The following is a 16,210-nucleotide window of genomic DNA, read 5'->3' on the forward strand; positions in this document are numbered from 1 at the left end:
AAATTTGACATGACATCAAGTGCAATACAGATCAGTTTCTCTCATTACACTACAAGAGGTGCCTCACTGTACTTGCCAGCATTTCACGTGCGACATTCTGTGGTGCGTACAAGCAGCTCCGTGGAGCAGTAACTCTTCCAAACACTCAGTACTTCCTTGGAAGAAAAAGAAGCCTCCTGTCAGTCACACGGGCTTCTCGGCTGCTCCTTCACACTGGTGGCGGTTGCTAGTTTCCGCTCACTTCGCTTGCCTTCCGTCAGCTCCAGCTCTTTTCGGCTTCTTTCATCATTTTTCTGGCTTGCGGTCCTGCAGCTGCTCGCCTGCTGGTGCTCAGACATGCTGACTGGAGCAAAGCATTGAATATGTTCTCGCAGGCGGCCAACCGGAAGCAGGATTTCCTTGCAGGCCGCAGGTCAACTAGGAGGGACACCTGCCAAGCTTCAGTGCGTCCCTCGGGACATAGTCCTGGACCTTGGAATGTGCCAATCGGCAACGCTCGGTCGTCGACAGCTCCTCGCACCGGAAGACCATCAAATTTCGGACAGACCAAAGTGCGGCTTTCACCGCGTTGAAGTTCCTCTCGCAGCAGTTGATGCTTATCGTGGTGTGCGTCACTTGGCATTGCCAAGTCAGGACTTTCAGATAATGAGAGTGCCTACTGCGCTGAGAAGGGACTTGAGAAAGCGACGCCAAAGGTGGCGCGCCCAAGTAAGTCAGCTTGCCTGGTGTCCCGAGTCATAATGCAAAGTTTGCATAAATCTGCCAGCCAGGAAGGAGTGCACGCTATCAGCTTGCGATCCACAGACGGAAGCCTTATCCATTACACTACTCGCACAAGCTGCGGGGAGCAGCTGGCGGCTCACGGTGCCACAGTGCTGCGCCATCAATAGGCGCACAAGGCCCTGAGTGGCCAAAAGTGCATGGCACTAAATCAGCTGCATGTGCCACAACTCCTGCCCCTTCGATAGCTCAGCTGGTAGAGCGGAGGACTGTAGAGGAAAATCAAAACACTGACATGCTTAGGTCGCTGGTTCAGTTCCGGCTCGAAGGAACAACGGCCTTTTTCCACTACGTCTGCACAATGCCACAATTTGCTCGAGGCAGCACTCTAAATTTCACAAGTACACAACGCGCTCGGATCTTGCGAACAAGGCGCACCAACCCCCTTTTCCTCTCTCATAACAGCCCGCACACAGTTCTTTCACTTCTGCACTTGCACCTGCTGCTCAGCACACAGCCCTGTACCTCAAAAATACACTTCCGACACAACATTACACAACTCTTCAAATTTCACCTCCGATAAAGTGCAATGCACATCCCTTACTTTCAATACACTACATCAGCTGCCTCACTACACTTGCCGAACTAGCTTATATTTACAATGTACATTTACATTTCATCACCAACATTCTCCGCTGCCACAGCCCCAGGGCTTTTACACAGTTTCCAGCCGCTCGCTATACTATGGCGCCAGACTCTTACAGAGTGGCCTTTCCTCACGCACCCTTTTGCGTCAGCTGCCCCAAGCAGGGAGTTCTTTGAAGTAGTATGCTCAGCACTCACTAGAAAACAAAAGAAATCTTGTGTCAGTCAGACAGGGTTCTAGGCTGCACCCTGACGCTCGGGGTGGCTGCTCGTTTCCGCTCAGCTGGCTTGCCTTGCGCAAGCTCCGGCTCTTTTTGGCTTCGTCCATGGTTATTGTGGCTTGCGGTCCTGCAGCTGCTCGCCTGCTGGTGCTCGCACATGCTGATTGGAGCAAAGCATTGAATGCCTTGAGGCAGCCGGCCAAGCCGAAGCAGGATTTCCCTGCTGCTCACGGACCAAGTTGAGGGTGGTGCTGAGGAGCTCCTGCCAAACAAGCTAGGCTAACAACCCCAACAACGCTGGGGAATTAGCTCAAGTGGTAGAGCGCTCGCTTTGCATGCGAGAGGTAGCGGGATCGATGCCTGCATTCTCCACTTCTTTCTTAGCTCCGCTCCGCTCGGCCAGTTCTTGGCACTCAACAGTGGCGCCGGCTCTTCTTCTCCCAATTGGTTGCACCTGCTCAGCCACAAAGTGCTGAAAAGGCTTCATATCCTTTCTTGTGCTGTGGCAAGCAAGGCTTCTTGACTTTTCCACCTTGGAAAGCTGAGTTGAGTGAAGGGGAAAAGAAAAGGCTTTGCAGCATTGCATACTTTGAGTGCGGATTGCATTGAGGAGCTTCGCATTTTGAGAGTGAAAAATGCCTACGCCGCTATGAAGGCACTTGCCCTGCAAGGAATCAGGCAGCACGGCCAGCTCGCAAGCGCAGAAAGTCACAATGCATAGTTTGTACAAAAACAGCACAAGCCAGGTAGGAGTCGAACCTACAATCTTCTGATCCGTAGTCAGACACGTTATCCATTGCGCCACTGGCCCCAAAGGTACATTTGCACTTGCAGCTCACAGTCTGCACAGCTGCGGTGTTTGCAGCTCCACGGGTGGGAATGGTCAGAGTCGCTTGGTGATCAATCAGCAAAGAGAATCACCTTCACTGCTTCCCTTCCATGCTTGAGCTTGAACAGTGGTGAAGTACACGAGCATGCAAAGCAAGGTTATCCTTAGGTTTCTGCCGCAATTCCAGCTCAAAGGTGCAGCTGCCATTTTGGAGTAAGCAGCAATTAGCCGAAGCCAGTGCTCTTAACTTGACAGGTTGCTTTGAAGGAACATGTTGTCGCCAATGCGCAGAATGTCTCCTTTGCTCTCTGAAAACACCCTGCACACAGCTGTTTCACATGTGCAGCTGCTTCTGTGCGCCAGCAGACCGTTGCTTTTTCTTTCCAAAAAGAGACTTTTTTGATAAAATTTGCAAGCATACATTACATAACAGTTGAAATTTGACATGACATCAAGTGCAATACCGATCAGTTTCTCTCATTACACTACAAGAGGTGCCTCACTGTACTTGCCAGCATTTCACGTGCGACATTCTGTGGTGCGTACAAGCAGCTCCGTGGAGCAGTAACTCTTCCAAACACTCAGTACTTCCTTGGAAGAAAAAGAAGCCTCCTGTCAGTCACACAGGCTTCTCGGCTGCTCCTTCACACTGGTGGCGGTTGCTAGTTTCCGCTCACTTCGCTTGCCTTCCGTCAGCTCCAGCTCTTTTCGGCTTCTTTCATCATTTTTCTGGCTTGCGGTCCTGCAGCTGCTCGCCTGCTGGTGCTCAGACATGCTGACTGGAGCAAAGCATTGAATATGTTCTCGCAGGCGGCCAACCGGAAGCAGGATTTCCTTGCAGGCCGCAGGTCAACTAGGAGGGACACCTGCCAAGCTTCAGTGCGTCCCTCGGGACATAGTCCTGGACCTTGGAATGTGCCAATCGGCAACGCTCGGTCGTCGACAGCTCCTCGCACCGGAAGACCATCAAATTTCGGACAGACCAAAGTGCGGCTTTCACCGCGTTGAAGTTCCTCTCGCAGCAGTTGATGCTTATCGTGGTGTGCGTCACTTGGCATTGCCAAGTCAGGACTTTCAGATAATGAGAGTGCCTACTGCGCTGAGAAGGGACTTGAGAAAGCGACGCCAAAGGTGGCGCGCCCAAGTAAGTCAGCTTGCCTGGTGTCCCGAGTCATAATGCAAAGTTTGCATAAATCTGCCAGCCAGGAAGGAGTGCACGCTATCAGCTTGCGATCCACAGACGGAAGCCTTATCCATTACACTACTCGCACAAGCTGCGGGGAGCAGCTGGCGGCTCACGGTGCCACAGTGCTGCGCCATCAATAGGCGCACAAGGCCCTGAGTGGCCAAAAGTGCATGGCACTAAATCAGCTGCATGTGCCACAACTCCTGCCCCTTCGATAGCTCAGCTGGTAGAGCGGAGGACTGTAGAGGAAAATCAAAACACTGACATGCTTAGGTCGCTGGTTCAGTTCCGGCTCGAAGGAACAACGGCCTTTTTCCACTACGTCTGCACAATGCCACAATTTGCTCGAGGCAGCACTCTAAATTTCACAAGTACACAACGCGCTCGGATCTTGCGAACAAGGCGCACCAACCCCCTTTTCCTCTCTCATAACAGCCCGCACACAGTTCTTTCACTTCTGCACTTGCACCTGCTGCTCAGCACACAGCCCTGTACCTCAAAAATACACTTCCGACACAACATTACACAACTCTTCAAATTTCACCTCCGATAAAGTGCAATGCACATCCCTTACTTTCAATACACTACATCAGCTGCCTCACTACACTTGCCGAACTAGCTTATATTTACAATGTACATTTACATTTCATCACCAACATTCTCCGCTGCCACAGCCCCAGGGCTTTTACACAGTTTCCAGCCGCTCGCTATACTATGGCGCCAGACTCTTACAGAGTGGCCTTTCCTCACGCACCCTTTTGCGTCAGCTGCCCCAAGCAGGGAGTTCTTTGAAGTAGTATGCTCAGCACTCACTAGAAAACAAAAGAAATCTTGTGTCAGTCAGACAGGGTTCTAGGCTGCACCCTGACGCTCGGGGTGGCTGCTCGTTTCCGCTCAGCTGGCTTGCCTTGCGCAAGCTCCGGCTCTTTTTGGCTTCGTCCATGGTTATTGTGGCTTGCGGTCCTGCAGCTGCTCGCCTGCTGGTGCTCGCACATGCTGATTGGAGCAAAGCATTGAATGCCTTGAGGCAGCCGGCCAAGCCGAAGCAGGATTTCCCTGCTGCTCACGGACCAAGTTGAGGGTGGTGCTGAGGAGCTCCTGCCAAACAAGCTAGGCTAACAACCCCAACAACGCTGGGGAATTAGCTCAAGTGGTAGAGCGCTCGCTTTGCATGCGAGAGGTAGCGGGATCGATGCCTGCATTCTCCACTTCTTTCTTAGCTCCGCTCCGCTCGGCCAGTTCTTGGCACTCAACAGTGGCGCCGGCTCTTCTTCTCCCAATTGGTTGCACCTGCTCAGCCACAAAGTGCTGAAAAGGCTTCATATCCTTTCTTGTGCTGTGGCAAGCAAGGCTTCTTGACTTTTCCACCTTGGAAAGCTGAGTTGAGTGAAGGGGAAAAGAAAAGGCTTTGCAGCATTGCATACTTTGAGTGCGGATTGCATTGAGGAGCTTCGCATTTTGAGAGTGAAAAATGCCTACGCCGCTATGAAGGCACTTGCCCTGCAAGGAATCAGGCAGCACGGCCAGCTCGCAAGCGCAGAAAGTCACAATGCATAGTTTGTACAAAAACAGCACGAGCCAGGTAGGAGTCGAACCTACAATCTTCTGATCCGTAGTCAGACACGTTATCCATTGCGCCACTGGCCCCAAAGGTACATTTGCACTTGCAGCTCACAGTCTGCACAGCTGCGGTGTTTGCAGCTCCACGGGTGGGAATGGTCAGAGTCGCTTGGTGATCAATCAGCAAAGAGAATCACCTTCACTGCTTCCCTTCCATGCTTGAGCTTGAACAGTGGTGAAGTACACGAGCATGCAAAGCAAGGTTATCCTTAGGTTTCTGCCGCAATTCCAGCTCAAAGGTGCAGCTGCCATTTTGGAGTAAGCAGCAATTAGCCGAAGCCAGTGCTCTTAACTTGACAGGTTGCTTTGAAGGAACATGTTGTCGCCAATGCGCAGAATGTCTCCTTTGCTCTCTGAAAACACCCTGCACACAGCTGTTTCACATGTGCAGCTGCTTCTGTGCGCCAGCAGACCGTTGCTTTTTCTTTCCAAAAAGAGACTTTTTTGATAAAATTTGCAAGCATACATTACATAACAGTTGAAATTTGACATGACATCAAGTGCAATACCGATCAGTTTCTCTCATTACACTACAAGAGGTGCCTCACTGTACTTGCCAGCATTTCACGTGCGACATTCTGTGGTGCGTACAAGCAGCTCCGTGGAGCAGTAACTCTTCCAAACACTCAGTACTTCCTTGGAAGAAAAAGAAGCCTCCTGTCAGTCACACAGGCTTCTCGGCTGCTCCTTCACACTGGTGGCGGTTGCTAGTTTCCGCTCACTTCGCTTGCCTTCCGTCAGCTCCAGCTCTTTTCGGCTTCTTTCATCATTTTTCTGGCTTGCGGTCCTGCAGCTGCTCGCCTGCTGGTGCTCAGACATGCTGACTGGAGCAAAGCATTGAATATGTTCTCGCAGGCGGCCAACCGGAAGCAGGATTTCCTTGCAGGCCGCAGGTCAACTAGGAGGGACACCTGCCAAGCTTCAGTGCGTCCCTCGGGACATAGTCCTGGACCTTGGAATGTGCCAATCGGCAACGCTCGGTCGTCGACAGCTCCTCGCACCGGAAGACCATCAAATTTCGGACAGACCAAAGTGCGGCTTTCACCGCGTTGAAGTTCCTCTCGCAGCAGTTGATGCTTATCGTGGTGTGCGTCACTTGGCATTGCCAAGTCAGGACTTTCAGATAATGAGAGTGCCTACTGCGCTGAGAAGGGACTTGAGAAAGCGACGCCAAAGGTGGCGCGCCCAAGTAAGTCAGCTTGCCTGGTGTCCCGAGTCATAATGCAAAGTTTGCATAAATCTGCCAGCCAGGAAGGAGTGCACGCTATCAGCTTGCGATCCACAGACGGAAGCCTTATCCATTACACTACTCGCACAAGCTGCGGGGAGCAGCTGGCGGCTCACGGTGCCACAGTGCTGCGCCATCAATAGGCGCACAAGGCCCTGAGTGGCCAAAAGTGCATGGCACTAAATCAGCTGCATGTGCCACAACTCCTGCCCCTTCGATAGCTCAGCTGGTAGAGCGGAGGACTGTAGAGGAAAATCAAAACACTGACATGCTTAGGTCGCTGGTTCAGTTCCGGCTCGAAGGAACAACGGCCTTTTTCCACTACGTCTGCACAATGCCACAATTTGCTCGAGGCAGCACTCTAAATTTCACAAGTACACAACGCGCTCGGATCTTGCGAACAAGGCGCACCAACCCCCTTTTCCTCTCTCATAACAGCCCGCACACAGTTCTTTCACTTCTGCACTTGCACCTGCTGCTCAGCACACAGCCCTGTACCTCAAAAATACACTTCCGACACAACATTACACAACTCTTCAAATTTCACCTCCGATAAAGTGCAATGCACATCCCTTACTTTCAATACACTACATCAGCTGCCTCACTACACTTGCCGAACTAGCTTATATTTACAATGTACATTTACATTTCATCACCAACATTCTCCGCTGCCACAGCCCCAGGGCTTTTACACAGTTTCCAGCCGCTCGCTATACTATGGCGCCAGACTCTTACAGAGTGGCCTTTCCTCACGCACCCTTTTGCGTCAGCTGCCCCAAGCAGGGAGTTCTTTGAAGTAGTATGCTCAGCACTCACTAGAAAACAAAAGAAATCTTGTGTCAGTCAGACAGGGTTCTAGGCTGCACCCTGACGCTCGGGGTGGCTGCTCGTTTCCGCTCAGCTGGCTTGCCTTGCGCAAGCTCCGGCTCTTTTTGGCTTCGTCCATGGTTATTGTGGCTTGCGGTCCTGCAGCTGCTCGCCTGCTGGTGCTCGCACATGCTGATTGGAGCAAAGCATTGAATGCCTTGAGGCAGCCGGCCAAGCCGAAGCAGGATTTCCCTGCTGCTCACGGACCAAGTTGAGGGTGGTGCTGAGGAGCTCCTGCCAAACAAGCTAGGCTAACAACCCCAACAACGCTGGGGAATTAGCTCAAGTGGTAGAGCGCTCGCTTTGCATGCGAGAGGTAGTGGGATCGATGCCTGCATTCTCCACTTCTTTCTTAGCTCCGCTCCGCTCGGCCAGTTCTTGGCACTCAACAGTGGCGCCGGCTCTTCTTCTCCCAATTGGTTGCACCTGCTCAGCCACAAAGTGCTGAAAAGGCTTCATATCCTTTCTTGTGCTGTGGCAAGCAAGGCTTCTTGACTTTTCCACCTTGGAAAGCTGAGTTGAGTGAAGGGGAAAAGAAAAGGCTTTGCAGCATTGCATACTTTGAGTGCGGATTGCATTGAGGAGCTTCGCATTTTGAGAGTGAAAAATGCCTACGCCGCTATGAAGGCACTTGCCCTGCAAGGAATCAGGCAGCACGGCCAGCTCGCAAGCGCAGAAAGTCACAATGCATAGTTTGTACAAAAACAGCACGAGCCAGGTAGGAGTCGAACCTACAATCTTCTGATCCGTAGTCAGACACGTTATCCATTGCGCCACTGGCCCCAAAGGTACATTTGCACTTGCAGCTCACAGTCTGCACAGCTGCGGTGTTTGCAGCTCCACGGGTGGGAATGGTCAGAGTCGCTTGGTGATCAATCAGCAAAGAGAATCACCTTCACTGCTTCCCTTCCATGCTTGAGCTTGAACAGTGGTGAAGTACACGAGCATGCAAAGCAAGGTTATCCTTAGGTTTCTGCCGCAATTCCAGCTCAAAGGTGCAGCTGCCATTTTGGAGTAAGCAGCAATTAGCCGAAGCCAGTGCTCTTAACTTGACAGGTTGCTTTGAAGGAACATGTTGTCGCCAATGCGCAGAATGTCTCCTTTGCTCTCTGAAAACACCCTGCACACAGCTGTTTCACATGTGCAGCTGCTTCTGTGCGCCAGCAGACCGTTGCTTTTTCTTTCCAAAAAGAGACTTTTTTGATAAAATTTGCAAGCATACATTACATAACAGTTGAAATTTGACATGACATCAAGTGCAATACCGATCAGTTTCTCTCATTACACTACAAGAGGTGCCTCACTGTACTTGCCAGCATTTCACGTGCGACATTCTGTGGTGCGTACAAGCAGCTCCGTGGAGCAGTAACTCTTCCAAACACTCAGTACTTCCTTGGAAGAAAAAGAAGCCTCCTGTCAGTCACACAGGCTTCTCGGCTGCTCCTTCACACTGGTGGCGGTTGCTAGTTTCCGCTCACTTCGCTTGCCTTCCGTCAGCTCCAGCTCTTTTCGGCTTCTTTCATCATTTTTCTGGCTTGCGGTCCTGCAGCTGCTCGCCTGCTGGTGCTCAGACATGCTGACTGGAGCAAAGCATTGAATATGTTCTCGCAGGCGGCCAACCGGAAGCAGGATTTCCTTGCAGGCCGCAGGTCAACTAGGAGGGACACCTGCCAAGCTTCAGTGCGTCCCTCGGGACATAGTCCTGGACCTTGGAATGTGCCAATCGGCAACGCTCGGTCGTCGACAGCTCCTCGCACCGGAAGACCATCAAATTTCGGACAGACCAAAGTGCGGCTTTCACCGCGTTGAAGTTCCTCTCGCAGCAGTTGATGCTTATCGTGGTGTGCGTCACTTGGCATTGCCAAGTCAGGACTTTCAGATAATGAGAGTGCCTACTGCGCTGAGAAGGGACTTGAGAAAGCGACGCCAAAGGTGGCGCGCCCAAGTAAGTCAGCTTGCCTGGTGTCCCGAGTCATAATGCAAAGTTTGCATAAATCTGCCAGCCAGGAAGGAGTGCACGCTATCAGCTTGCGATCCACAGACGGAAGCCTTATCCATTACACTACTCGCACAAGCTGCGGGGAGCAGCTGGCGGCTCACGGTGCCACAGTGCTGCGCCATCAATAGGCGCACAAGGCCCTGAGTGGCCAAAAGTGCATGGCACTAAATCAGCTGCATGTGCCACAACTCCTGCCCCTTCGATAGCTCAGCTGGTAGAGCGGAGGACTGTAGAGGAAAATCAAAACACTGACATGCTTAGGTCGCTGGTTCAGTTCCGGCTCGAAGGAACAACGGCCTTTTTCCACTACGTCTGCACAATGCCACAATTTGCTCGAGGCAGCACTCTAAATTTCACAAGTACACAACGCGCTCGGATCTTGCGAACAAGGCGCACCAACCCCCTTTTCCTCTCTCATAACAGCCCGCACACAGTTCTTTCACTTCTGCACTTGCACCTGCTGCTCAGCACACAGCCCTGTACCTCAAAAATACACTTCCGACACAACATTACACAACTCTTCAAATTTCACCTCCGATAAAGTGCAATGCACATCCCTTACTTTCAATACACTACATCAGCTGCCTCACTACACTTGCCGAACTAGCTTATATTTACAATGTACATTTACATTTCATCACCAACATTCTCCGCTGCCACAGCCCCAGGGCTTTTACACAGTTTCCAGCCGCTCGCTATACTATGGCGCCAGACTCTTACAGAGTGGCCTTTCCTCACGCACCCTTTTGCGTCAGCTGCCCCAAGCAGGGAGTTCTTTGAAGTAGTATGCTCAGCACTCACTAGAAAACAAAAGAAATCTTGTGTCAGTCAGACAGGGTTCTAGGCTGCACCCTGACGCTCGGGGTGGCTGCTCGTTTCCGCTCAGCTGGCTTGCCTTGCGCAAGCTCCGGCTCTTTTTGGCTTCGTCCATGGTTATTGTGGCTTGCGGTCCTGCAGCTGCTCGCCTGCTGGTGCTCGCACATGCTGATTGGAGCAAAGCATTGAATGCCTTGAGGCAGCCGGCCAAGCCGAAGCAGGATTTCCCTGCTGCTCACGGACCAAGTTGAGGGTGGTGCTGAGGAGCTCCTGCCAAACAAGCTAGGCTAACAACCCCAACAACACTGGGGAATTAGCTCACGTGGTAGAGCGCTCGCTTTGCATGCGAGAGGTAGCGGGATCGATGCCTGCATTTTCCACTTCTTTCTTCGCTCCGCTCCGCTCGGCCAGTTCTTGGCACTCAACAGTGGCGCCGGCTCTTCTTCTCCCACTTGGTTGCACCTGCTCAGCCACAAAGTGCTGAAAAGGCTTCATATCCTTTCTTGTGCTGTGGCAAGCAAGGCTTCTTGACTTTTCCACCTTGGAAAGCTGAGTTGAGTGAAGGGGAAAAGAAAAGGCTTTGCAGCATTGCATACTTTGAGTGCGGATTGCATTGAGGAGCTTCGCATTTTGAGAGTGAAAAATGCCTACGCCGCTATGAAGGCACTTGCCCTGCAAGGAATCAGGCAGCACGGCCAGCTCGCAAGCGCAGAAAGTCACAATGCATAGTTTGTACAAAAACAGCACGAGCCAGGTAGGAGTCGAACCTACAATCTTCTGATCCGTAGTCAGACACGTTATCCATTGCGCCACTGGCCCCAAAGGTACATTTGCACTTGCAGCTCACAGTCTGCACAGCTGCGGTGTTTGCAGCTCCACGGGTGGGAATGGTCAGAGTCGCTTGGTGATCAATCAGCAAAGAGAATCACCTTCACTGCTTCCCTTCCATGCTTGAGCTTGAACAGTGGTGAAGTACACGAGCATGCAAAGCAAGGTTATCCTTAGGTTTCTGCCGCAATTCCAGCTCAAAGGTGCAGCTGCCATTTTGGAGTAAGCAGCAATTAGCCGAAGCCAGTGCTCTTAACTTGACAGGTTGCTTTGAAGGAACATGTTGTCGCCAATGCGCAGAATGTCTCCTTTGCTCTCTGAAAACACCCTGCACACAGCTGTTTCACATGTGCAGCTGCTTCTGTGCGCCAGCAGACCGTTGCTTTTTCTTTCCAAAAAGAGACTTTTTTGATAACATTTGCAAGCATACATTACATAACAGTTGAAATTTGACATGACATCAAGTGCAATACAGATCAGTTTCTCTCATTACACTACAAGAGGTGCCTCACTGTACTTGCCAGCATTTCACGTGCGACATTCTGTGGTGCGTACAAGCAGCTCTGTGGAGCAGTAACTCTTCCAAACACTCAGTACTTCCTTGGAAGAAAAAGAAGCCTCCTGTCAGTCACACAGGCTTCTCGGCTGCTCCTTCACACTGGTGGCGGTTGCTAGTTTCCGCTCACTTCGCTTGCCTTCCGTCAGCTCCAGCTCTTTTCGGCTTCTTTCATCATTTTTCTGGCTTGCGGTCCTGCAGCTGCTCGCCTGCTGGTGCTCAGACATGCTGACTGGAGCAAAGCATTGAATATGTTCTCGCAGGCGGCCAACCGGAAGCAGGATTTCCTTGCAGGCCGCAGGTCAACTAGGAGGGACACCTGCCAAGCTTCAGTGCGTCCCTCGGGACATAGTCCTGGACCTTGGAATGTGCCAATCGGCAACGCTCGGTCGTCGACAGCTCCTCGCACCGGAAGACCAGCAAAATTCGGACAGACCAAAGTGCGGCTTTCACCGCGTTGAAGTTCCTCTCGCAGCAGTTGATGCTTATCGTGGTGTGCGTCACTTGGCATTGCCAAGTCAGGACTTTCAGATAATGAGAGTGCCTACTGCGCTGAGAAGGGACTTGAGAAAGCGACGCCAAAGGTGGCGCGCCCAAGTAAGTCAGCTTGCCTGGTGTCCCGAGTCATAATGCAAAGTTTGCATAAATCTGCCAGCCAGGAAGGAGTGCACGCTATCAGCTTGCGATCCACAGACGGAAGCCTTATCCATTACACTACTCGCACAAGCTGCGGGGAGCAGCTGGCGGCTCACGGTGCCACAGTGCTGCGCCATCAATAGGCGCACAAGGCCCTGAGTGGCCAAAAGTGCATGGCACTAAATCAGCTGCATGTGCCACAACTCCTGCCCCTTCGATAGCTCAGCTGGTAGAGCGGAGGACTGTAGAGGAAAATCAAAACACTGACATCCTTAGGTCGCTGGTTCAATTCCGGCTCGAAGGAACAACGGCCTTTTTCCACTACGTCTGCACAATGCCACAATTTGCTCGAGGCAGCACTCTAAATTTCACAAGTACACAACGCGCTCGGATCTTGCGAACAAGGCGCACCAACCCCCTTTTCCTCTCTCATAACAGCCCGCACACAGTTCTTTCACTTCTGCACTTGCACCAGCTGCTCAGCACACAGCCCTGTACCTCAAAAATACACTTCCGACACAACATTACACAACTCTTCAAATTTCACCTCCGATAAAGCGCAATGCACATCCCTTACTTTCAATACACTACATCAGCTGCCTCACTACACTTGCCGAACTAGCTTATATTTACAATGTACATTTACATTTCATCACCAACATTCTCCGCTGCCACAGCCCCAGGGCTTTTACACAGTTTCCAGCCGCTCGCTATACTATGGCGCCAGACTCTTACAGAGTGGCCTTTCCTCACGCACCCTTTTGCGTCAGCTGCCCCAAGCAGGGAGTTCTTTGAAGTAGTATGCTCAGCACTCACTAGAAAACAAAAGAAATCTTGTGTCAGTCAGACAGGGTTCTAGGCTGCACCCTGACGCTCGGGGTGGCTGCTCGTTTCCGCTCAGCTGGCTTGCCTTGCGCAAGCTCCGGCTCTTTTTGGCTTCGTCCATGGTTATTGTGGCTTGCGGTCCTGCAGCTGCTCGCCTGCTGGTGCTCGCACATGCTGATTGGAGCAAAGCATTGAATGCCTTGAGGCAGCCGGCCAAGCCGAAGCAGGATTTCCCTGCTGCTCACGGACCAAGTTGAGGGTGGTGCTGAGGAGCTCCTGCCAAACAAGCTAGGCTAACAACCCCAACAACACTGGGGAATTAGCTCACGTGGTAGAGCGCTCGCTTTGCATGCGAGAGGTAGCGGGATCGATGCCTGCATTTTCCACTTCTTTCTTCGCTCCGCTCCGCTCGGCCAGTTCTTGGCACTCAACAGTGGCGCCGGCTCTTCTTCTCCCAATTGGTTGCACCTGCTCAGCCACAAAGTGCTGAAAAGGCTTCATATCCTTTCTTGTGCTGTGGCAAGCAAGGCTTCTTGACTTTTCCACCTTGGAAAGCTGAGTTGAGTGAAGGGGAAAAGAAAAGGCTTTGCAGCATTGCATACTTTGAGTGCGGATTGCATTGAGGAGCTTCGCATTTTGAGAGTGAAAAATGCCTACGCCGCTATGAAGGCACTTGCCCTGCAAGGAATCAGGCAGCACGGCCAGCTCGCAAGCGCAGAAAGTCACAATGCATAGTTTGTACAAAAACAGCACAAGCCAGGTAGGAGTCGAACCTACAATCTTCTGATCCGTAGTCAGACACGTTATCCATTGCGCCACTGGCCCCAAAGGTACATTTGCACTTGCAGCTCACAGTCTGCACAGCTGCGGTGTTTGCAGCTCCACGGGTGGGAATGGTCAGAGTCGCTTGGTGATCAATCAGCAAAGAGAATCACCTTCACTGCTTCCCTTCCATGCTTGAGCTTGAACAGTGGTGAAGTACACGAGCATGCAAAGCAAGGTTATCCTTAGGTTTCTGCCGCAATTCCAGCTCAAAGGTGCAGCTGCCATTTTGGAGTAAGCAGCAATTAGCCGAAGCCAGTGCTCTTAACTTGACAGGTTGCTTTGAAGGAACATGTTGTCGCCAATGCGCAGAATGTCTCCTTTGCTCTCTGAAAACACCCTGCACACAGCTGTTTCACATGTGCAGCTGCTTCTGTGCGCCAGCAGACCGTTGCTTTTTCTTTCCAAAAAGAGACTTTTTTGATAACATTTGCAAGCATACATTACATAACAGTTGAAATTTGACATGACATCAAGTGCAATACAGATCAGTTTCTCTCATTACACTACAAGAGGTGCCTCACTGTACTTGCCAGCATTTCACGTGTGACATTCTGTGGTGCGTACAAGCAGCTCCGTGGAGCAGTAACTCTTCCAAACACTCAGTACTTCCTTGGAAGAAAAAGAAGCCTCCTGTCAGTCACACAGGCTTCTCGGCTGCTCCTTCACACTGGTGGCGGTTGCTAGTTTCCGCTCACTTCGCTTGCCTTCCGTCAGCTCCAGCTCTTTTCGGCTTCTTTCATAATTGTTCTGGCTTGCGGTCCTGCAGCTGCTCGCCTGCTGGTGCTCAGACATGCTGACTGGAGCAAAGCATTGAATATGTTCTCGCAGGCGGCCAACCGGAAGCAGGATTTCCTTGCAGGCCGCAGGTCAACTAGGAGGGACACCTGCCAAGCTTCAGTGCGTCCCTCGGGACATAGTCCTGGACCTTGGAATGTGCCAATCGGCAACGCTCGGTCATCGACAGCTCCTCGCACCGGAAGACCAGCAAAATTCGGACAGACCAAAGTGCGGCTTTCACCGCGTTGAAGTTCCTCTCGCAGCAGTTGATGCTTATCGTGGTGTGCGTCACTTGGCATTGCCAAGTCAGGACTTTCAGATAATGAGAGTGCCTACTGCGCTGAGAAGGGACTTGAGAAAGCGACGCCAAAGGTGGCGCGCCCAAGTAAGTCAGCTTGCCTGGTGTCCCGAGTCATAATGCAAAGTTTGCATAAATCTGCCAGCCAGGAAGGAGTGCACACTATCAGCTTGCGATCCACAGACGGAAGCCTTATCCATTACACTACTCGCACAAGCTGCGGGGAGCAGCTGGCGGCTCACGGTGCCACAGTGCTGCGCCATCAATAGGTGCACAAGGCCCTGAGTGGCCAAAAGTGCATGGCACTAAATCAGCTGCATGTGCCACAACTCCTGCCCCTTCGATAGCTCAGCTGGTAGAGCGGAGGACTGTAGAGGAAAATCAAAACACTGACATCCTTAGGTCGCTGGTTCAATTCCGGCTCGAAGGAACAACGGCCTTTTTCCACTACGTCTGCACAATGCCACAATTTGCTCGAGGCAGCACTCTAAATTTCACAAGTACACAACGCGCTCGGATCTTGCGAACAAGGCGCACCAACCCCCTTTTCCTCTCTCATAACAGCCCGCACACAGTTCTTTCACTTCTGCACTTGCACCAGCTGCTCAGCACACAGCCCTGTACCTCAAAAATACACTTCCGACACAACATTACACAACTCTTCAAATTTCACCTCCGATAAAGCGCAATGCACATCCCTTACTTTCAATACACTACATCAGCTGCCTCACTACACTTGCCGAACTAGCTTATATTTACAATGTACATTTACATTTCATCACCAACATTCTCCGCTGCCACAGCCCCAGGGCTTTTACACAGTTTCCAGCCGCTCGCTATACTATGGCGCCAGACTCTTACAGAGTGGCCTTTCCTCACGCACCCTTTTGCGTCAGCTGCCCCAAGCAGGGAGTTCTTTGAAGTAGTATGCTCAGCACTCACTAGAAAACAAAAGAAATCTTGTGTCAGTCAGACAGGGTTCTAGGCTGCACCCTGACGCTCGGGGTGGCTGCTCGTTTCCGCTCAGCTGGCTTGCCTTGCGCAAGCTCCGGCTCTTTTTGGCTTCGTCCATGGTTATTGTGGCTTGCGGTCCTGCAGCTGCTCGCCTGCTGGTGCTCGCACATGCTGATTGGAGCAAAGCATTGAATGCCTTGAGGCAGCCGGCCAAGCCGAAGCAGGATTTCCCTGCTGCTCACGGACCAAGTTGAGGGTGGTGCTGAGGAGCTCCTGCCAAACAAGCTAGGCTAACAACCCCAACAACACTGGGGAATTAGCTCACGTGGTAGAGCGCTCGCTTTGCATGCGAGAGGTAGCGGGATCGATGCCTGCATTTT

General features: G+C 51.8%; 11 non-coding genes across 11 annotated transcripts; 6 read left to right on the forward strand and 5 right to left on the reverse strand.

The window, feature by feature from the left end:
• Nucleotides 1–958: 958 nt before the first annotated feature.
• Nucleotides 959–1,051, forward strand: trnay-gua (transfer RNA tyrosine (anticodon GUA)). Its single transcript has 2 exons — nt 959–995; nt 1,016–1,051. It is a non-coding gene; the product is annotated as a tRNA-Tyr (tRNA).
• A 1,273-nt stretch (nt 1,052–2,324) lies between these two features.
• On the reverse strand, nt 2,325–2,397 carry trnar-acg (transfer RNA arginine (anticodon ACG)). The gene has a single exon. It is a non-coding gene; the product is annotated as a tRNA-Arg (tRNA).
• Nucleotides 2,398–3,809: 1,412 nt separating this feature from the next.
• Nucleotides 3,810–3,902, forward strand: trnay-gua (transfer RNA tyrosine (anticodon GUA)). The gene is made up of 2 exons: nt 3,810–3,846; nt 3,867–3,902. It is a non-coding gene; the product is annotated as a tRNA-Tyr (tRNA).
• A 1,273-nt stretch (nt 3,903–5,175) lies between these two features.
• trnar-acg (transfer RNA arginine (anticodon ACG)) lies at nt 5,176–5,248 on the reverse strand. The gene has a single exon. It is a non-coding gene; the product is annotated as a tRNA-Arg (tRNA).
• A 1,412-nt stretch (nt 5,249–6,660) lies between these two features.
• trnay-gua (transfer RNA tyrosine (anticodon GUA)) lies at nt 6,661–6,753 on the forward strand. The gene is made up of 2 exons: nt 6,661–6,697; nt 6,718–6,753. It is a non-coding gene; the product is annotated as a tRNA-Tyr (tRNA).
• Nucleotides 6,754–8,026: 1,273 nt separating this feature from the next.
• On the reverse strand, nt 8,027–8,099 carry trnar-acg (transfer RNA arginine (anticodon ACG)). Its single transcript has one exon. It is a non-coding gene; the product is annotated as a tRNA-Arg (tRNA).
• Nucleotides 8,100–9,511: 1,412 nt separating this feature from the next.
• On the forward strand, nt 9,512–9,604 carry trnay-gua (transfer RNA tyrosine (anticodon GUA)). The gene is made up of 2 exons: nt 9,512–9,548; nt 9,569–9,604. It is a non-coding gene; the product is annotated as a tRNA-Tyr (tRNA).
• Nucleotides 9,605–10,877: 1,273 nt separating this feature from the next.
• trnar-acg (transfer RNA arginine (anticodon ACG)) lies at nt 10,878–10,950 on the reverse strand. The gene has a single exon. It is a non-coding gene; the product is annotated as a tRNA-Arg (tRNA).
• A 1,412-nt stretch (nt 10,951–12,362) lies between these two features.
• trnay-gua (transfer RNA tyrosine (anticodon GUA)) lies at nt 12,363–12,455 on the forward strand. Its single transcript has 2 exons — nt 12,363–12,399; nt 12,420–12,455. It is a non-coding gene; the product is annotated as a tRNA-Tyr (tRNA).
• A 1,273-nt stretch (nt 12,456–13,728) lies between these two features.
• Nucleotides 13,729–13,801, reverse strand: trnar-acg (transfer RNA arginine (anticodon ACG)). The gene has a single exon. It is a non-coding gene; the product is annotated as a tRNA-Arg (tRNA).
• Nucleotides 13,802–15,213: 1,412 nt separating this feature from the next.
• On the forward strand, nt 15,214–15,306 carry trnay-gua (transfer RNA tyrosine (anticodon GUA)). The gene is made up of 2 exons: nt 15,214–15,250; nt 15,271–15,306. It is a non-coding gene; the product is annotated as a tRNA-Tyr (tRNA).
• The last annotated feature ends 904 nt before the right edge of the window (nt 15,307–16,210 follow it).

Source organism: Heterodontus francisci, chromosome 5, assembly GCF_036365525.1.
Source record: "Heterodontus francisci isolate sHetFra1 chromosome 5, sHetFra1.hap1, whole genome shotgun sequence".
In the NCBI taxonomy this organism is placed as follows: Eukaryota; Metazoa; Chordata; class Chondrichthyes; order Heterodontiformes; family Heterodontidae; genus Heterodontus; species Heterodontus francisci.